The 19367-nt window shown below is 41.6% G+C and overlaps 1 long non-coding RNA gene across 1 annotated transcript; it reads left to right on the top strand.

Moving 5' to 3' along the window:
- Positions 1-6847: 6847 nt before the first annotated feature.
- Positions 6848-19105, top strand: LOC116692685 (uncharacterized). Its single transcript, XR_004332752.1, has 4 exons — positions 6848-6858; positions 8428-8439; positions 13707-13712; positions 18943-19105. It is a non-coding gene; the product is annotated as an uncharacterized LOC116692685 (long non-coding RNA).
- The last annotated feature ends 262 nt before the right edge of the window (positions 19106-19367 follow it).

Genomic DNA, 19367 nt, shown 5'->3' on the forward strand with positions numbered 1-19367 from the left:
AAATAAATCATCCTTTTCCCCCAATTTCCCTATCTTTTTTTTTACCGTGTGGGAGAGAGTGGAAAAGATAGAGGATAAGCTTTTTCCCTTCCTCCCGCCTTTTCCCTTTTAACCTTTTTGGAAACTTGAGTTCCCAAACTTTTTTTTTTTTTTTTTGACCCACTTAAATGTACTGTAAACCCACAAAGGGTTTACAGTAGAGGGGAAGCCATTTCAAATAAATTTTTGGTCATAAAAAAGGTTTTTTTTTTTATTGCTGTGGGTTCCAGCGCATAAGCTAGTGGTGGAGGCGGGGGCTGTTGGAAAAAAAAAAACCCCCCACTTTTTTTTGACAAAAAACCTCGATATCGCAGAAAGATTTTGGGGGTTTTGATATTGGTCCTTTCAAAAAATATTTACCAATGAATTTTGATAACAATCCCCGTTAGGAATAGGGGTGTAAAGGGCAAAATTAGAACACTAAAACCCTCGGGTCATTCGAAAATAACATCCTTTACTGAAAGCCCTTTAAAACCAAAAAGGAATTACTAAATGACATATTATGATACCCAAAATCTAAGAATATCTAGCCCCATAACGAAAATTTTAATTTTGCTCCCTAGCGGGCTGCCCACCTACTTTAGAAGGGAGGTCTTTTTTCTTGCACTTTAAATAAAAGGTGGATTTCCAAAAGCATTTTAAATACTTTTTTAAAAAAAGTAAAAAAAAAAAATCACAATAAAGTTTTAAAGTGGCGAGTTTGCCCTAAATTTCCCTGCCCGAAATCTCCGCTTGATAAAACTGTAATTTTTTTTTTCATCTTCCCTTTTTTTGCTGACTTTAGGTAAAACCCCCCCCTACGGGGTTTTTAGAGTATATTATGGAGTTCTATTCCAAACCTAAAATTAGTTTTTGAGGTCTTGAATTAGGCTTTTTAAAGCACCCTTTGGGGCCCATCCTTGGGTTGCCTGAAAAGTGCACAACGCATAAAGAATTGCCCTGTCAGCTTTTGCCTCACCGTTTTTGACACGTCTCTTCAAAAAGTGCAACTTCTCTACTGAGTCGGACAAGACAAGTTTCCCTTTTCCATTTTCTTACCTCCGGGCCAAAAACTTTCGGGTCTTATGTTTTCGTCTTTTTTTTGTGAACCCTGTGGATAAGCCTTTTTTTCTGAGTACATGGGCGGGAAACTGAAGCCCTCCTGGAAAAAAGCCACATTCCCCATTAAATAATAAATTATGTTTCGAAATAATAGAAATGCATATTTCCCCCCCACATTAAAAAAAATCTGTGGCCTGGACACCATTTAATAAAATTAAATTTTTTGCAATTGTTACCGGCCTCAGCCTAGGGAATCTGGGGGGTAAAAGCCACGGCGGATAGCCGGGGATTAAAAAGAGGGGAGTACAAAAGTTGTGCTTTCTCAAGCCCCGGGGTTTTTTTATTTCTGGCCAAAAAAATTTGATGACTAAACAACAGATAGGCCAAAAACACTGGAATGGACGATTAAAACACCAATTAAATTTAATAAAATTATAAAATAAAATTTAATAAAGGGTTAAAAATTTAATTAATCATCTTTAACTTTTAAATTTAAAACCCCAAATTAACACTAAAAAAATCAAGGCACATTTGTTACTTTAGGAAATATGTTACAATAAAAAAACCTTGTCAAATCAAATAAAAGATACTTATTCAGATTAAAACTGTTCCCTGTCTATGGAAATTTCACACAGCCAACGGTCACCGTTGGTTGTAAGTTTACGGGCACCGCAATAACTGACGGGGGTTAGCCTTCACGAACTTTGACGGGCAAAATTCACCTACCCCGAGCTCAATGCTAGTAACTACAAACCAAAAACAATTACTAATACATTCTAACAAAAACATGACAAACAATTCACTAAAAAAACCATACTAGGGGATACCTTTGGTACCTAACAAATTAAAGAAAAGGGTTTAAAAAATACCTTTGTTTGAAAAGAGGGGAGAACAAAATTTGTGTCTTTCTAAAAGCGCCGGGTTTTATTTCTGAGCGCTTGAGTACCGTCCCACGGCAACCCATGGGGAAAAACTAGAAAAAGCCCCATCAGGCTGAAGAAAAATACGGGTCATAAACCCAATGAATGAAATAATAAAAAAATGGGGGGTTTTTTTTTTTTTAATTAATTTCTCTCCCTCACTCCCCCCTTTTTTAAGAGGGGGGCTCCTGACCCAGAAAAAAACGGGAAAAAGGGTACAGTGGTATTCAAGACATTGGTCAAGTAAAAGTAAGTACGGTCTTCACAAGGCCCATTTAAACAGGAAGGAGCCTCGTTTTTTTCAATCACAGTAAGTAGTATGAAGGTAAATTGTATGTCAATGTTTTTAATCCTGGTCGGGCCCAGTTCATTGTACCCCAACAGTTGGGAAGGATACCACTTTAGGAAACAGGGGAAAAGGACCAGGGAAAAAAAGGGTACAGTCCCAAGGCTTAGTTCCCATTTCCAATTTTGGTGGGAGGGTTCCCCCTGGTGGTCATACATAAAAATGTTTCGGGGGTTTTGCTGGCCGAGTGGCCCCCAGTTTTGAGTCCTCGCCTACTGGCGGGGAAAAAGGGCCAGCATCTATCAAACATTTGAATCCCCCCCCTTCCCAACATCTTTTTGTGTCCAGTCCTTCCACGCTGGGGATGGATTTACCCCTTCTTGGTAGGGGACGGGGCTGTGCGTCCCCAAGGATCAGATGGTCCTGGCTGCCATACTCCCCAACTCGGTTTTTGGTCAACGGTTTTTTTCAGGAGCCTCACCTCAGTCACTGTTTTTGCGGGGTTCAGGGGGGGGTTCTGCAGCCCCCTCTAATACAGGAAAGGGTCGAGTTGTAGGACACCCCCCTCATCTCTGAGGTTGACATGAGATTTGGGTTTCTTCTCGGGTTGGCATTTTCTCTCTGTCCCGGGGGCTTTCGCTTCACCCCAGGTACAACCTCAGACACGGGAAAGTCACTGACGGGAAAGAGGAGGTTGCGGTGGAGCCCCCCGGGGGGTTTGTCCCTGATTCAGTTGGTTCGATATAAGGTCCCTCCCCCTCTCAAGACACGGTGAATATCTTTTCCCAGTAAGACAAAGTTTGCCGGGCCACCTCTCTCCGACAAGTTTTTGACAAGCACCGACCCGGGTTTCGCAAGACCCCTTTGCCCCTTTGGGTCGTATCCCTTTTCCCTTTTATCCAAGACTTTTGTTGTTCCAAAGAAATCCGGTAGCCCGAATCCGGGAACCCCAGGTCTGTGCATACTCCTCCCGGTCTGTACCAGCGTCGGTCGGGATTGAATATCGGTAAAGGGCAGTTGGGGGATGTTTTCCCAAAGAGGGAAGATGGGGAGAGCCCGTGATTTGTTTTGCAATGTAGATGACATCCCGGGGATAGTCTTTCCCCCCTTGCCTTTTTTTCCTCATGGGTTTAGATTGGGAAAAGGGTTTTTCAGGCGTTCAAAAAGGGTTCCCTGGGGATGGTAGGAGTAGTTCGGGAGAAAGAGATTCCTCCAACTGCTGCAGGATGGAAACTAGGTTCCAAATTCCCCCCGCCCTGGCATGGGACTTTTGGGGGTACCCAAAGGGGGAAAGGGTCGTAGAAATCTTTTGGCTGCTGCTTTGCCAACTGTTTCGGTTGGGTAGCCTGTGAAAAAAGGGGTGAAGTGTCTATCCCCCCAGGGTTTACTCGTAGCCCCCTTTTACTGGATAAAGGTAAAGGTAATCAAAGAAGCAGCCAAAAGTCCCCTCGTTGTGATGGGCCCATTGGTGCTTTCCATGAAAAGCGGGTTTTTTTGTTTGAGCATAGCACTGGCGGATGAAAATTTTCAAGTCGCCGCAAAAAAGGCCATAAACCGCTGCTTGCAAGTGGAGCTTTATCACGCCAATTTTCCCATGTCTCGTGAGGGTTTTTGACCAGTTGATTTGAGTGTTTGGGGAAGGTCTTGTTTATTCCGCCCCCCCTTTTCCTTCAAATCCTTACCCATTTTGAGCTTTTTTTCCATCTGCATAAGTTTTGGGTTTCTGGTGATTTTGGCCTCCGTCTTTTTCTCTCTTACATCCACACCCTTTTAAAACCGGGATAACTCCAATGGACCTCTCTCCTTTCTGGGCGGCTCTGTGCCCTGGGGGGTGAACAGGGGGGTAAAACCCAAAGGGAGGGTCTACATCACAGGGGATCTAAAGGGCGCAGCCCGGCACATCCTCACCTTTTGAGTTTTACCCCCTCCCCGATAGAACAAAATTCTGGGGCATTATCTCGTGTACCCCTTCGGGGTCTTGGGGGTTTCCCTGGAAACCTTGAAGTTATCCGCATAAACCCCCCTTGCCGGGGCCTTACTTGTTTTGAAGTGGAAGTCGGCAAATTCGCCAACCCCATGCCCAACTGCTTCAGTTTGGCCGCTCAGGCGTGGGTGGGGGATTTTTACTTATACCAGTGAATGTTTTTTGCATAATAGAGAAAATCAGGAATTTATACATAGGCCCACTTCAAGAAAAAAATCAAGCTTACTGAAGGGGGGGTATTTCTTTTGGGGCGTGATACGGGACCCATAAGCATAACCCGGATTTGGGTCTGTTCCGGTAGAAGCACTCCCCCCAAAACCCTTTCTTTGGGTTTCCAGTATTAGGATAATGAAATCGAAGCGGGGTGGCCAAGAGGGGGGGTTTGATCAACTTTCCCCCCAGGGGGGGACAAAAACAGCACTGTTTTCGGGGGTTTGTTTGCCTTGGCTGCCGTCCCTTTTGGGGGGGCTGGGCCAACCGAACTCTTTTTTGGATGGAAGGATTTTTTTGAAGAAAAACAGGGGGCGGGCTATTCGGGAAAAAAGTCCGGGAAAAATACCCCAAGAAAAAAAAGCTGGACCTCCCCAACATTTTTTTGGCTCCTCTTCTTCATCCCAACCCGTTTCCCGGTTTTTTGGGATCACCTCAACACCTTCATTGTACCAGGGTTTCCAACATACCCCGCCAAAAAACGCGTTCACACCATCTCTCTTAAGCAAACGCTGTCAAAGGCCCAAAACAGGCCCTGGAAAGTCTTGGAAAAGAAGGCAATCATCCGGGAAAGGGAAAACGCATTTTACCCCTTAGCCCCCGGCCAGCTCCCTCCATGCAACGTTGGAATGGGGCCCCGGGGGGTTTGGTGGGCCAAAGGGGAGGCGTTCCATCTTTTAAAAAACCCCCAAGGTTGCTAAAGCTGTGGGGTGCCGGCGGGTCTCTTAAAAAAGCCTTGGGGGTAAGCATCCCCGGGTGGGTAGGAAAAAACCATATTGCCTCCTAAATTGAAAGCGGTTTTTGGATCGTGGAACGGGTGGCGGTCAGGGAGGGTTTTTAAAACTGTTCAGCCCCCGGAAGTCCCACAGAGAGTAGGCCCCCCAAAAAAGGAAAGAGTATGTGGGGTGGATTTCGATCCCACCCGGTCAGAAATTTATAAACAATCCTTTTACCTTCTTATACAAGGGTTTTGGATGGAATTGAAGCTTTTGGACTGTTTTTTCATCTGAAAAGGTTTGACTCGAAGTTGGAGGTCGGGAATACCCCCCAAATGTCAGTATCGTTCGGGCAAAACATCCGACTGCCCCAAAAACTTTTTCCTTTAACTATTTTTTTCATCCTCAGTGGGTGTGTACTAAACAGGGGGGGTGCCACTTGTCTTCAGCTTTAGGCCGTGTTTGTCTGTCTTGCTCTTTTTAGTGAATCTTTAAATCCGTACTTAACTGTCTAAAAAGGTTTTGGGAAATGCATCGGCAGGGTTCAAGACTCGGGTCAGATTTCACGTCACCACCCTCAAGAGTGCCAATGATTCTTTTGGGGAAAAATAAAGGATTTTTTGGGTTGCTTTTTTGGATGGAATTTTAAATCATTTTGGGAGCCCAAAAGGGAAAATGTAAACAAATCGGGAAAAAAGTTCTAGACCCCCAACGGGTTGTTTTCTATTGGGCTCAAAACAGCAGGGTTGGGTTTCCTGGCAACCCCCTAACCCGGGCCCCCTGTTTCATAGACTTCGCTTGGGTAGTGACACCTTTTTTTCCTGGTGTACTGACACGGGGCTTTTCCGTCTGGTGTTTATTGAAGGGCAGAAAACAACCCTCAACTGTGTCCTCAGAGGATTTAAAAGCGCAGTCGGGATAGCCCATTCACATGTTTCATGCGTTTTGATACTCAGCTATGAAACTTCCCCAAACAGGGGACAGTGAAAAGTCTGACTGACCTAGGGGCACTCCAATGGTCACCGACCTGGCGCTCACTCAAATTCAGGTCAACCCCTCCCCCATCCTAAGGGGGAAACTTGTGTACCATTTGCTCTGTTTTCAAAGACTATTGAAAAGAGGGGTAAAGTGATTGGATTTTGCGGGGGGTAAGGCTCTGTCTACCCACTTGCTGCCCCTTTGTCCCCTGACCCCACTAAAAGCATTTCAATTGGCCACATTGTTTGAAAAGAGAAAATACAACGTTTCCCATAGGGCTATGCTTTTTTTTATCTTTTTCATGGTATGGTACGGCTCGATTTTAACAGTGGTAAATGTATTCACGCACGGCGCCCTCTCCAGCGCCCTCCTCCCTTTCCCGAAGGCTTCCTCTTAGCCACCCAAAACCCCGGTTCCTCCTCCACATACAAAAAAAGGGGGAAGCTCAGGTTCCGCCCCCCTACCGGGCGGGGCATCTACCCTTTTTTCTTGACGTGCTGCAGAGACAAACAGCGTGCCGGGGGGCCAAACGTACCGTTCTCAGACCGATCAACGATGTCATGTGTCTGGTCAGTGGATACTCCGGACAGTCCTCCCACTGAGCAACGTTAACCTTTATTTAGTCAACCTTGACTAGGTTTGTCGATCATTCATTCAGCATTCAATTGGGCATCTTATAGTTTTGTTTTTAGATACTATACCACCAGGAAGTTTAATGCCTGGCTTATACTTCACTTCCCTCCTTGTAGATATATTCTTGTATCATGCTCTTATAGAATCATTCACTAATCTATTGAAGTAAAGGTTGATGTCATTCTACATAGGTTCCTCATTTAGACCTTGGATAGGTGTGATCGAATTACCCTTACAAGCCTGTCATAGCTATAACTCTACACATTGATGTAAAATTTAAAAATACTCTCGCTTTAAGCCCATAAGCTGTAGAAACTCCATGGTCCTCCCCTGTCTGTACTGCTAGCATACTGAGACATTGAACAAACTGTTGTACCTTTATAATGTGATGTAGAGAGGAAGCAGTTTTCAGTTGAACATTGCCTTTCACGTAGATCATCGTGGTATGACATTCTCCCTAATGAACATGTTGGGTATCTTCAAAAAGTCCCTCTTAATTAATTTCACGTTCGCTAAACCCATCTGTAACGCAGATCAATGGCCTTACATAAGACTTAAAGGATAATGTCAGCCTTTGTCAGCATCTGACCACCGTTTAGGATCAAACCACACTGCTGCAGGGGGAGCATGGCAGTAACATAGTCTTACACCTGGTCTTTATTTAGGAGGCCAAGCGTCAACGTGGTCCACCACGAAACCAGTGAAGCTCGGGTTCTCACACCTTGTGAACAGTGCATGAGTAATACTTGTTGGTGCGGTGTGTTTAGTGTCCAAGTGCAGTGTGAGGCTAGCCGGGGAGGAGAGGAGCGAAATAGGTTGGGTCCCAGCTGTGCGCGTCCCTGGCGAACTTTGACAAACATCCCTCCATGACCCAGTTCTTCTTTTTCAGTTTGCAAAGAGATTGGAAGAGAGGAAGCTGTGCCATGCCTCCTCTTCCCGCTTTAAAACCTTACCTGGAGTGTCCAAATGAATTATCTTTCCCTCACTTAAGTCAGCTGTAAACCCACACGGGTTTCATTTCATGGGAACCCTGCAAATTTTTGACGTCAACAAGCGTGTCGCATTTTTTGTGTCTGGGATTCACTGCAATGTCTGGCCGTGGGTGGTTGCTGTAGTAAATCGTGACTTCCACCGTTTTACATTCTCTCGATGAGCTCGACACAGCAGATTCTAGTTGCGACCTGGTCACAACTTCCTGACTGCTCACTATACATCCATTATGGATTTAATGGACGGCCCAGTGGTTAACGGCCAGACTTAGGGGAATCTGGCAGAACAGCCTGGCGATAGCAACTGTTAAAAGGTGGATCTACAAAACTGAAGCCCTTACTCAGACTTATTTATTCCAATCCAAGAAATACTTTGAACTATACAACTAGATATTGCCCTCAGCAGGAACCACTAGGACACTAGAGGATTAATTCATCAATTTAACTAACACTATATTCAAAATATTTTATAAATTTCTAAATAATTAATACTATAAAGAAATCACTATTAATTTATATCAACAAAGATGTAACATTACCCAGAAAAGCTCCTTTTGTTATTTCTACTGATCTTAATGACAAACAACCTTGTCGATATAATTACAAGTGTATATTTTCAGATTTAAACTAGTTCCCATCCTATGTGTAGATTCTACAGACGCAACTTCTAGTCCATGTTAAAGTTTTACGGTCAGTGCATCAATGACGGCGCTTTCCTTCCGAACCTTGGCACCTTGCCTGCTCGCTAAGGTCAAACTGCTAGTACTAAAACCCACTATGACAACTATCCATAATCATTTACACTGAACTGCACATATGCTGCAGACTCTACTAGTGTTACAGAAGGTTTCTACATATTAAAGCCACTTTCCCAATATACTTTGGATTAAGAGGTGTGATACAGTTTTGTCTTTTAAGCGCACGGATGTTTATTTCTGAGCGCTTAGCTAGACCGCCCCGGCAACAACCCCGGTGAAACAAAAGGCCACTACTGCATGAATAAATACAGGGTTCATGAATACATATGAAATATAAAAAAATAGAGGTTAACTTTTAAATTGTGGCTCGAGAAATTTAAACCCTAAATCCATTCCAAGCACTGAAACATTGATGATTTTAGGTTCTTTTATATGGTGCAGATGACAAATGCACGCTCCGTTGAACAGAAGCAAATAGCCATGGTACAGACTAGGCTTGTGTCATTTGGCAAGCATATTGACTATCCACAATTGAAGAGACGATTGCCGGTGTTTTGGAACTAAACTACAATGTGCTCGAAAATCTGCTTCCTACTGTGCATTTACAGGTGATGGTTCGGAGGAGTGGGATGTCTGCGCACGGTGATGGTGATTACTGTTAATCGGCCCAAGTGACTCTGCTCCTTAATTCAAAGCAACTTGGTTGCGACCTTTTTTCCGTCTGCCAACGCTGACAAGTTCGCTGTGCAATCTGACAGAAGTCTTCAACTCCATTCTCCATACGCCTACTCACCAGAGCTTTGCTGTGTGCACCATGTCCATGGCATCCATGCTGCGTGGCGTTTCGGCTCGGTCATGGCTGCCCGAGACGATGCACTGCTGTTCCAGCTGGTGTGTCTTTTTTTGTACATGACCAAGAAAAGGGTGGACAGTGTCCCAGGAACCTCCACTTCCTGTGTTTTTATTCAGCAGAATTCACGATATAGTCTAGTCTTGTCCCATTTATATACTGTACTGTTCTCTGTCCGTTATGAGACGTTGGAAGTAGTGTGAAATTTGATCACGACTCATGAATAGTATCTTAACCAGCATTCATTAAGTGGCACTGCAGATGAAATCATTGTTTTATCAGGTTGGGCTGATTTAGCAAAATTTGCTGTGTTTTTGGGTCTGCATACCTACAAGCCTTTGAGTCTCTCCAGAGTCCTTTTTAATCTTTCCGCAATATGCCTTTGGGTCCCAACTGCATTTTTATAAAAACACTGCTCACTGCTAAATGTATTATAATGAAAATGCCTAAAGATTCTCAGCAGGAAGAAACATGAACAGTTCTGTATCACAAAAACATGCAGCTGCTTTGCCAATATCAAACAGGTTTTATCTTGAGAACTTTGATGACATGCAAATTGTCAAAGTGTGTCTGCACCCCATCGCATGACGAAAAAACATTTCTAGTTTCCCATGCTGCTCTGACTGCAACAGTATAAGGCAGGCTTGTGGGTGAGTGACTCCCCGAGTTTCACACTTACCCGTTAAATCCCATCTTCTGGCTTGGAGCTTACTACACTCATCTCTTGGAAGTTAGCCATTTTCAACATGATATCCTTATCTTAGTTAGTGGGGCCCACCAGGAAAAGCAAACACTGGCTGTTTTAGGCCATGGAGACTTCTGCAGTAGGATGGTAATTACTCATTCATGGAGCAACAGCATCTTCTAGCAACAAAAGGTTTATTATCGTTATATTTTATTTTGCAATGTTATAGAAAATACTTTTTTTTCTTTCAGGTTGGGCCTAATGTCCCTTCAGTATTTTGTTCCCTCAGCCCTTAAAGGTCACATGGCATGAACATTTCAATTTATGAGGTTTTTAACATCAATATGATAATTATATACAATTCCACCAGCCTGCCTATGGTCTTCCATTGACTAGAAATGGCGAGAGGTGTAAACCGAGCCCTGGGTATCCTGCTCTGCCTTTGAGAAAATGAAAGCTCAGATGGGCCAATCTGGAAATTGTCCCTTATGAGGTCATAAGGAGCAAGGGTACCTCCCCTTTCTCTGCTTTACCCACCCAGAGAAGTTGGCCCACCCATGAGAGAGACATCATGGCTTTCAAACAAGCACAGCATGGCAGTTGGTCAAGGCCACACGCCATCCTCCACCTTGCCCACCCTCTGTCTTCCTCAATAGCATTTAAAGCGACAGACTCAGAAATGGCACATCCTAAGAAAAGCTCATTGTGGGACTGGGTCTAGTGGCTGTAGTTCTGCACCAAGGCTGAATTCCGTGAAAGAGACTTCAGATACAGTATTAGGGGACCACGAAGGTCTATATAAAAGAGACTTCAGATACAGTATTAGAGGACCACTAAGGTCTATATAAAAGAGACTTCAGATACAGTATTAGATGACCACTAAGGTCTATATAAAAGAGACTTCAGATACAGTATTAAAGGACCAATAAGGTCTATATAAAAGAGACTTCAGATACAGTATTAGGGGACCACTAAGGTCTATAGAAAAAATACTTCAGATACATTATTAGGGGACCACTAAGGTCTATATAAAGAGACTTCAGATATAGTATTAGGGGACCAATAAGGTCTATATAAAAGCATTGAAAAAGCAGCATGTCATGGGACCTTTAAAACTTAGTAGTAAGTTGTTCCAATATGGTGTCACTATCTGTCCCTGCAATACATGAAAGGCACAAAAATACAGAATTTAACTGACAAAAGGACCAAGAGCAGAGAGTCTCAATGCTGTGAAGTTAGTCTTTATATCATTCATAGATGACAATGCCATAATTGCTTTACTTTAATAGAGAAAAGCACAAGGCAGCAGCCTTTGCTTTATCCCCGAGGGAATGTCAAATGAAAGATTCTCTGTGTTGTCATCCCAAATATTAAAAGAATTGTCTTCTAGCCATTGTCTATGGTGCTGCGATTGCAGTGTGTTGGTAAGATAAACTTTAATATAGACACAGACAGACTGTAAAACCACACAAAATCAAAATGTTTTATTTTTTACCAATTATCCAGCATTGTGTCTTTTTTAAATCTATTTTTGTAACTGCACATTATATCTGTTGTCGGCCCAGAAAGGTAAAACGTTTGCTTGGGGCAAAACTTCCACAGACTGGGTCAGCCACTGCTGCGGCCTGCATAGAAACTTTAATGTACAGGCAAGGGGACAAATGGCATCGTATCAGTACTGCCTATTTCTTCATTACAACCAACTGTAGTTTATTTTGAGTCAGTGGTACTGTACATGTGCCATCCTGTTGCTCTAAAAACTTGGTTGTACACCAAATGTGTGTTAACGCGAGGCTAAAAGAGCGCTGGCGGTATACCGGTTTATACCGTATACTGTAGGGCTGTAACGATACACCAGAACTGAACTGTGTATAAAATGAACACCAAAGAACTTTTAATTATTAACAATATAGCCTACGTAAGTAAAATAAATAACTAACCAAAGCCATAACACTTTTGTTTTCTTTTCAACTAAATACTGTTAAAAACAAACAGGATTACACTCCATTGAGGAGATGATTCAAGCATGTTAAAAATTCTTCTTTAGTCTAGTTCTCTGACATTTATAAAGTAAATTAAATGGCTACTGTTTCCCAGTACTGTGCAGGGTCCAAAATTAACACTCGCCAAATGTGGAGGCGGGCCGACACACAAACGCAGAAACACTGGCACACACCAGCCACTACCTTAGCGTTAGCATTGGCTAGCGTTTAACTCAGGCTAAATAGTAAGATGTGCAGGAAACGGAGTCTCATTTCACCTGTCTGGAGACACACTTTCCACACTCCGTGTCCACGGACAGCTGTTGGCTTGTACCAGTGTTGATGTTCTGTGTATTGTCGGACACACGCAGCCACTTTCCTGAAACCGCTTGCCGGACTGACACAAGTCCACAGCGGCCCGTGGCGTGTATGTCCGAGCCTGTATCCAGCGCCTCCACCTGCTGGTTGTCAGCTGTTGTCTGCCTTGTGTAGCCTACTCTCGGACGGCCGATTTAAGTCGCCGGTCCTCATCAACAAAGTTTCATGTGTCACGTAGCTCTCCACAAGCAGAAAAAAGAGGTGATCTGGACAGAAGGATAACTCTGGGAGTTGGAGGGGGTGTGTGTTGCGATTCTGCCTTCTCGCAGGTTCGTGGATCTGAGTGTCACGCTTTCGGTTACATATTGCGAATCGTTATAGCCCTAATATACCGGTATTAGGGCAAACGTACCCATTAAGCCCACTAAAATCTGAGTTCACTTATTTTTCATACATACTGACATAGTTTATTAACATAATAATTTGTTAAACTATAACATTAATCTCTCATTTGAAAATAGATTAATTTATTTGTGTTTAAAATAAAATATAGATATTTTATGAATAAAGTCAAAAGTCTGGCATGGGTTTAATTTGTACCGTGGCACCATTTAAGACCACTCGTGTTCCAAATAAGCCCACAACAAAAATGATTGACAAAATATAAAAATGAATTATTTTAAATGTAGTGAAAACAACATATTTATTCAATAACATTTCTTAAATTTTTACACAAGTAAAAAAATATATTCATTTTATGTATGGCTTTCTGATCATCTACCGTCATAGGTTTTAGTTTTTTCTTTTTTAATATTGATAATATAACAATTTTTAAAGACACTGATAATGAAAAAGTCATTAACCTGGCTTCCATTAATATTTATGTTACATTACATTAAGTATTTTAAAGATTTGTTGGCATGCTTTTGCCAACTCATCACCTGGACTAAGAATGTTTTAACATACGATATCAATATAGCCTACTTTCATTCGTTTCTTTTTGTACAGCATTTTGATTTGTTGGTGGCTTGGCAGGTGAAAAGGGCCTGCACCCTGCAGATTAGCCCTGCCCCTGACCCCTCATAAAGCGTTGAAACCACTTCCTCCCTGGTCTGCCGTTGGTGAATGGGCTTTCACAGCTAATACTCTGATTGTAATCCCCCACAAGATCCAACAGGTCCGCGGGGGTGAAGCCCCAACCCCATTCACATAGGACCTGCAAGGATGGGAAGACAAGAATATTAGTCTGAGCCATCTTTAGATCATATTACAACATGCATTATGTCCTTCATGTGTTTTGTCCATGTAGCTCCCCTAACATCTTGTTTAAAGCCTACCTCAAGACACTCTCCAAAATTTCTCTACTACGGAACTGAGGACATTGTGTGTGTCTCTGATGAGCCTCAACTTTAACCTTCTCCTTTCAATCTCTCTCTAAAAGATTCCCTGTCCACTCCACACTGTCTTGCTAGCAGAGACAAGTTTTTAATTGTGCCCTCGTGGTAAATGCGACATGCCTCAATGATTTTAGGACAACTGCTGTAATTCTTCCTTTTGTTGTCATTTTTGTTACTGTAAACAAATGATTATGCAAACTAGGTTACATAACAATTTTCTGCCCAGTGTGGGATCTGTGATGTAGTCTTGTTAATGAAGTCAGTATAAGGTAAAAGAACATCAAAGACTCTTACAGTGAAAATCTATCATACTCTTCATTTCAGGAATTTCCTATTAAAACACATGAGATGGCCTTAAATGGTTCTACAGTGACTACCGGGGAAATAAAGATATGTTTACAACTAAATTAAGTCAATTTATAAAGCTATGCCTGGAGGCTAAATATGCTGTAAATGTGCCATCATAGTTATCCTACTGTTGCCAAACGTTAAGAATTATCATGAAAATTATTTATCAACTATCACTCAAAGTTGGCTCGCGCTACCTGCTGTTTAGCTCACTGTACCATTTAAGCCCACCTTGAAAAAAAGGCATTTAAAAAAATATTTTGCCCCCCCTGACCATGTATTGTATTTCCCAATTTGTGTATATTCAAATATTTGTTCTTGTAATTTATCCTATTATTATTATATTTTATATATTCTTTATTGTATGTATGTATGTTGTATCCTAGTATTTCATTATATTTATACTGTTCTGATTTTGCTGCTGTAACACTATAATTTCCCATTTTATTGGGATCAACATCTATCTATCTATCTATCTCTATCTATCTATCTATCTATCTATCTATCTATCTATCTATCTATCTATGTATCTATCTATCTATCTATCTATCTTGTGTCTTGCATTTTTTAGATCAATGTTAAATGAATCAGAAAACATTTAGTGTACATACATAACATTTTTAATCCTTCGGCAGTGAATCTATCAGTATGTCCATATTTTGACCTTGTGATTAGCTCGCTACACTAACTAGCAAAACTCATCCAAATTTCCAAATAAAATCAAATAGCAAAAATTGACAAAAACTACTTGATAATACACAAAAAAACAATCAATCATTTCTCAATTTACGTAATATGAATGCACTTACCAAGTTTGGGGTTGTAAAATGTTAAAAAATTGATTTCTTCTGAGGGGTCCCAGCACACCAAAGTTTTGGGGCTACTGAATGTGTGTCAAAGTGTTGACAGCTTTGAGAAAATAAAACAACAAAGAAAGAAAATAAAGTTACTAGTTGTGTAGTGTCTCTTATCTTAGTTTCCTTTATCATGCATTGAAGAGATGTAGCAAAAAGCTTAAGATCATTTTTCCAACCGTGGATGTGGGGTTTGACCTTTAAAACTTACCTATGAATAACATGTTTACAATGTTCAGTCAAGTTATTTATCAAGATCAATTTCAATTATTATCCTTTGAAAATATTCCAGATTTAATTGACATTTCATTTAATGGGTGCGCATGAAGTTAGTCTTGACTTGAACTCTACTGTGGATCTGTGGAGGAAAGAAAGAATGGAAATTAGGAGTAAGCCTGATATTAAAATACATTTTTGGGAACCTAAGTTTGTGTTAAATTTGGATGAGTGTGATGTTAATCTATAATCTGGAGAGCTCTGGCTTCCGAAAGTAAATGGCCTACCACTACAGGGTTGCTTTCAACATGTGATTACTTAAGACGATATTCTTCTCAATACAGCCCCACACACCAGCGTAAATGGCTGCAGAGTCTGACGCTGGTGTGTGGGGTTGTATTGAAAATGTCGTATAAGTAATCAATTTTGTTGAAAGTGGAGTGTGCTGTACTCATGTCTGCGCCGCTACCCACAGCATTCACACCTGCCACTATCCCATCATTAAACCACCTGATTCTGAGTACCACAAATCATCAACTAGATATCTGGCGAAGAAGTGATATCACCCAATTATCTCATTTCACAAGATGTGGCCACTGTGTAAACAGGTGTATAGACAGGTGGTGCATTATAAACAGTATAAAGACATACAGTGCAGTGTTGACAGTAGTATACAGTTAAGAAAGTAGTATGGTTTACAGCAACATAAATGTGCAATGCAATAGCAGTAGCCTTACAAGAGCAGAATATATGCAGTAGTAGTAGTAGTAGTATGCAATGTAGAAACAGTAATATAATGAAAACACCCTGCCAAAATGTAACCTTTCAATTACGGCATTATTAACATTTCCTTGCATAAACGCATCCAGCGGGAAAGCTATCAGACTGCAGTACACAGGAGTCTTGAGTGTCTGCCATATGACATTCCTCCTTCTGTAAATCATGGCTGCAAGACGGTAGGAGATTTCTATGGAGTGGACTGGATGACTCTTCTGCCAGCTCCAGAGGCCATGCTGGAAATTGTGTACGCAACAAATAGAAATAGCTACAAATAGGGTATATGCACATGTAAACTAGATGAGCTGCCAGGTAAAGGAAGATGACTAGGGCACGTGGCTCGATCCCGCTCTTTGGGGAACAGGGTGTTTGTGTGTTGGCTACTCCTGCAGAAGTTAATATGAATGAGATGTTTATGTACATTATAACTCTGCTCTGTTTAATAGTCTATGTTCTTTGATAATTATATTCATAATGTTATTTCTATAATGTGCGGTTCTAACTTGTTTGGATGGTTGTAGTTTCTTTGAGGTCTTAGCTCTCCGGTTAGAATCTTGGCTGCTTACTGACCCTTATGTCAGGTAACTGATAATTAGGTCAAGGTCAAGGTCAAGGTCAAAGTTTATTTATATAACACATTTACAAACAGTCACTACTGCCTCAAAGTGCTGTACAAATATTGATAACATAAGATAAAAGCATAATAAATATCCGGACAAAAACCCTTCAAAAACAGAATATGCCCAAAACAATAAAAACAGACACCAGATAAAAACTTTACTCAAAACAATAATAATAAAATGTCACAGCTCAGCTTATGTTAAAGCCATTGCAAAATGATAAGTTTTTAAAAATAAAATATGTCTTGAACACCAATAGGTTCATGTATGCCTTTGAGTTTTTGGCGAACGTTTGCAAAGAGTACGCGAACATACAGTGGAACTGTAGCCTATGTGAGTTAGATGAAGTGTTACCGTTAGGGTAACACTTAGGGTTTCACAGTGTCTTACGACTCTGATGTTAAAGTTCCACCGTGTGAATGAAGCTCTGGGTAGTCTTTGTGCAACAGTCTGGTCAAGAATGCTGGTGCGTTTGGGTGACCGGGAAAAAAAGTTGCAATCCCGCTCAGATCGGAAAAGAAAATATTCAAGAAGTAGCTTGTTGCATGATCAAATTCAGCTGATGTGCATAGCAATGCACATAATGGGCATTCTTGAAATGCTCACAAAACTTTTTCTGCACACTAGCCATCTCTCCTCTTATCACACTGGCTCCATCGTGAACTTGCGTAATGAGTTTGACTTTCTTGTCGTCGGCAAAAAGACTGTTTAATCTCTCCAAAAGCACTCTGGCGATTGAGATTGATTCCAAGATGGGAAGAAACTCCAAAAAACGCTTCTGCACTTTATGGTTGCTATCGATGTACCTCAGCACAAGCACCGGGTGTGTCTGTGTAGAAACGTCCGTGATCTCGCCGACTTCACCTCCTCCACAATGTGTTCCCTAACCCCGCTAGCATACAGTCCAGTAGCTCCTTTTGAATTGTCTTTGATGTGTCCTTAAAAACGTTAGCATTTTTAAGATGCTCATCAAACACCTCATCTAACTGTGCCACAAAATTGACCAGTCCAAGAAAAATACCAGGATACCAGCCCTCTGTTTCATCTTTGCCTTGCAAAGCTAACTCAAACACTTTGCAAAACTTCACAAACTGGATTAGCCGGTTGAGGATGTGGCGGTTTTTGCTAACCTCATCGTTGTGGCGATGGAGAGCTAGCCTGTATCCCTCATCCAGTTGAGTGGCAATGTTCACTTGCCCCAAAGCAGACAATGTCAAACACCTTTCAACGTGGGTCTTTGACAACTCATGTTTCTTTATCTTTTCTGAAACGTGGTGCATGTCCGTAACACAAGTCGATGTCCAAGTGGTGCTGTCTGCCGTGCTGCATTCAGGGTGAAAGAGTAACCAAGGCTAGCAGAAGACTGTGTTAGCTACCTCACAGCCTTTTTTTGGAAAATCCTCGGGTGTTGGACTCTCCCCCCTTAGTAGAAACCTATTGAATGATTAAATTTGGTCTGGGAGGTCGTAATTGTTTTGTTGCCAATTTATCTTGACCAAAAGAAACTTCTTTCAAAGAGACAATCGAGTTGCACTGAACGCTAGCCATCTTGACAGTAGTACGTGAATTGAGTTGACGTTGCTACCCGCTGTTTTCTTAGTTACATTTATGGTTACGTTTCGTATGACAAAAGCGCGTAAATGAAAGCCCTCCCGGAACCCATAGAGATTGCATTGAAAGCTCTGATATTTGAAAAAAAAAGATTTTACATGACAGTCAATGAGAGATTCTAAAGGCCCATTTTCAGCCTGACAGAAATCGTCCCATGAGGGGCGGGACCATTTGAAGCACAACTTTAGCCTGATTGGAACACTGATAACGACTGTTGCCATGATATAATTAGTTAGAAAAAAAATCCCTTTCTTGTCCCGTTTGGCAGTGCGTCGCCCTTATCGCCCTAATGAACACACCACCCGTGGTCTGTAATAAAGTTCCCCGCATATTCTCCGATCTGCACCAATGTATCCCGGTGGTACAGGTGTGTGGTAGTTTGAATGCACATAATTGTTGTAAAAGGTTGCTGCTGAAAAAAGAGACCCTGTTTAGCTTAGCTTCAAGATGACCAACACTTGATTTGCATTGGGGGGTGACAGCCCCACCCCTGTCGTTTTGCATCATCAGAGGGGTTTTTCCAGTACAGAATAGAAAGAAGAATCATCTTAGGGGGACATGAGGGAGGGAAGCACGGTCATTCGAAAATACTACTGGGATTCTACTGATACAAAGCGGAAAGCTAATCGGTGAAGTATGCCTTTAAGTAGGAAGGAATGGGCTTGGGGCTGTGCTCCACACAGAGCACAGAGAGGAATTATTGAGAATTGAGGGACACATTTTTTTGGCTCATTTTTGTTGACGAAGAGAAAACTTTAAAGCCTTATTCTTTAAAATTGAGATTCTTTAGATTTTCAATACTTTTAACAACTTTCCTAAACTCTTAACACAGTTAGCACAACATCCATCTGTGTAGGCTATACAATTAACACATTTCTTGTTGCTTTGACACAAAACTCATTCAGTTAACACAGATTTAAAATGCTTGAACTTCTTTTACACACAAGCTCAACCAAGACCAAAACATTCAAATATTTACTGACAAATTTGCAAATGCTTTCACACTGTATGCCAGAACAGATAAAATCATGTTCTAAACCTATCTGAGGCTAAAGTCCAAGTGAACAGCTGTTCATATACACAAATATATATCCCCTGCATTTTATTCCATTGTTACTGTACATGAAAGAAACAGCTGATTGAAGTTATGCTAATACATCAATCACAGCTGACTCCCATCTAGGAAACACACTCAGGGGTTGAGGTTATTTCAAT

Source organism: Etheostoma spectabile, chromosome 1 (assembly GCF_008692095.1).
Source record: "Etheostoma spectabile isolate EspeVRDwgs_2016 chromosome 1, UIUC_Espe_1.0, whole genome shotgun sequence".
Classification (NCBI taxonomy): Eukaryota; Metazoa; Chordata; class Actinopteri; order Perciformes; family Percidae; genus Etheostoma; species Etheostoma spectabile.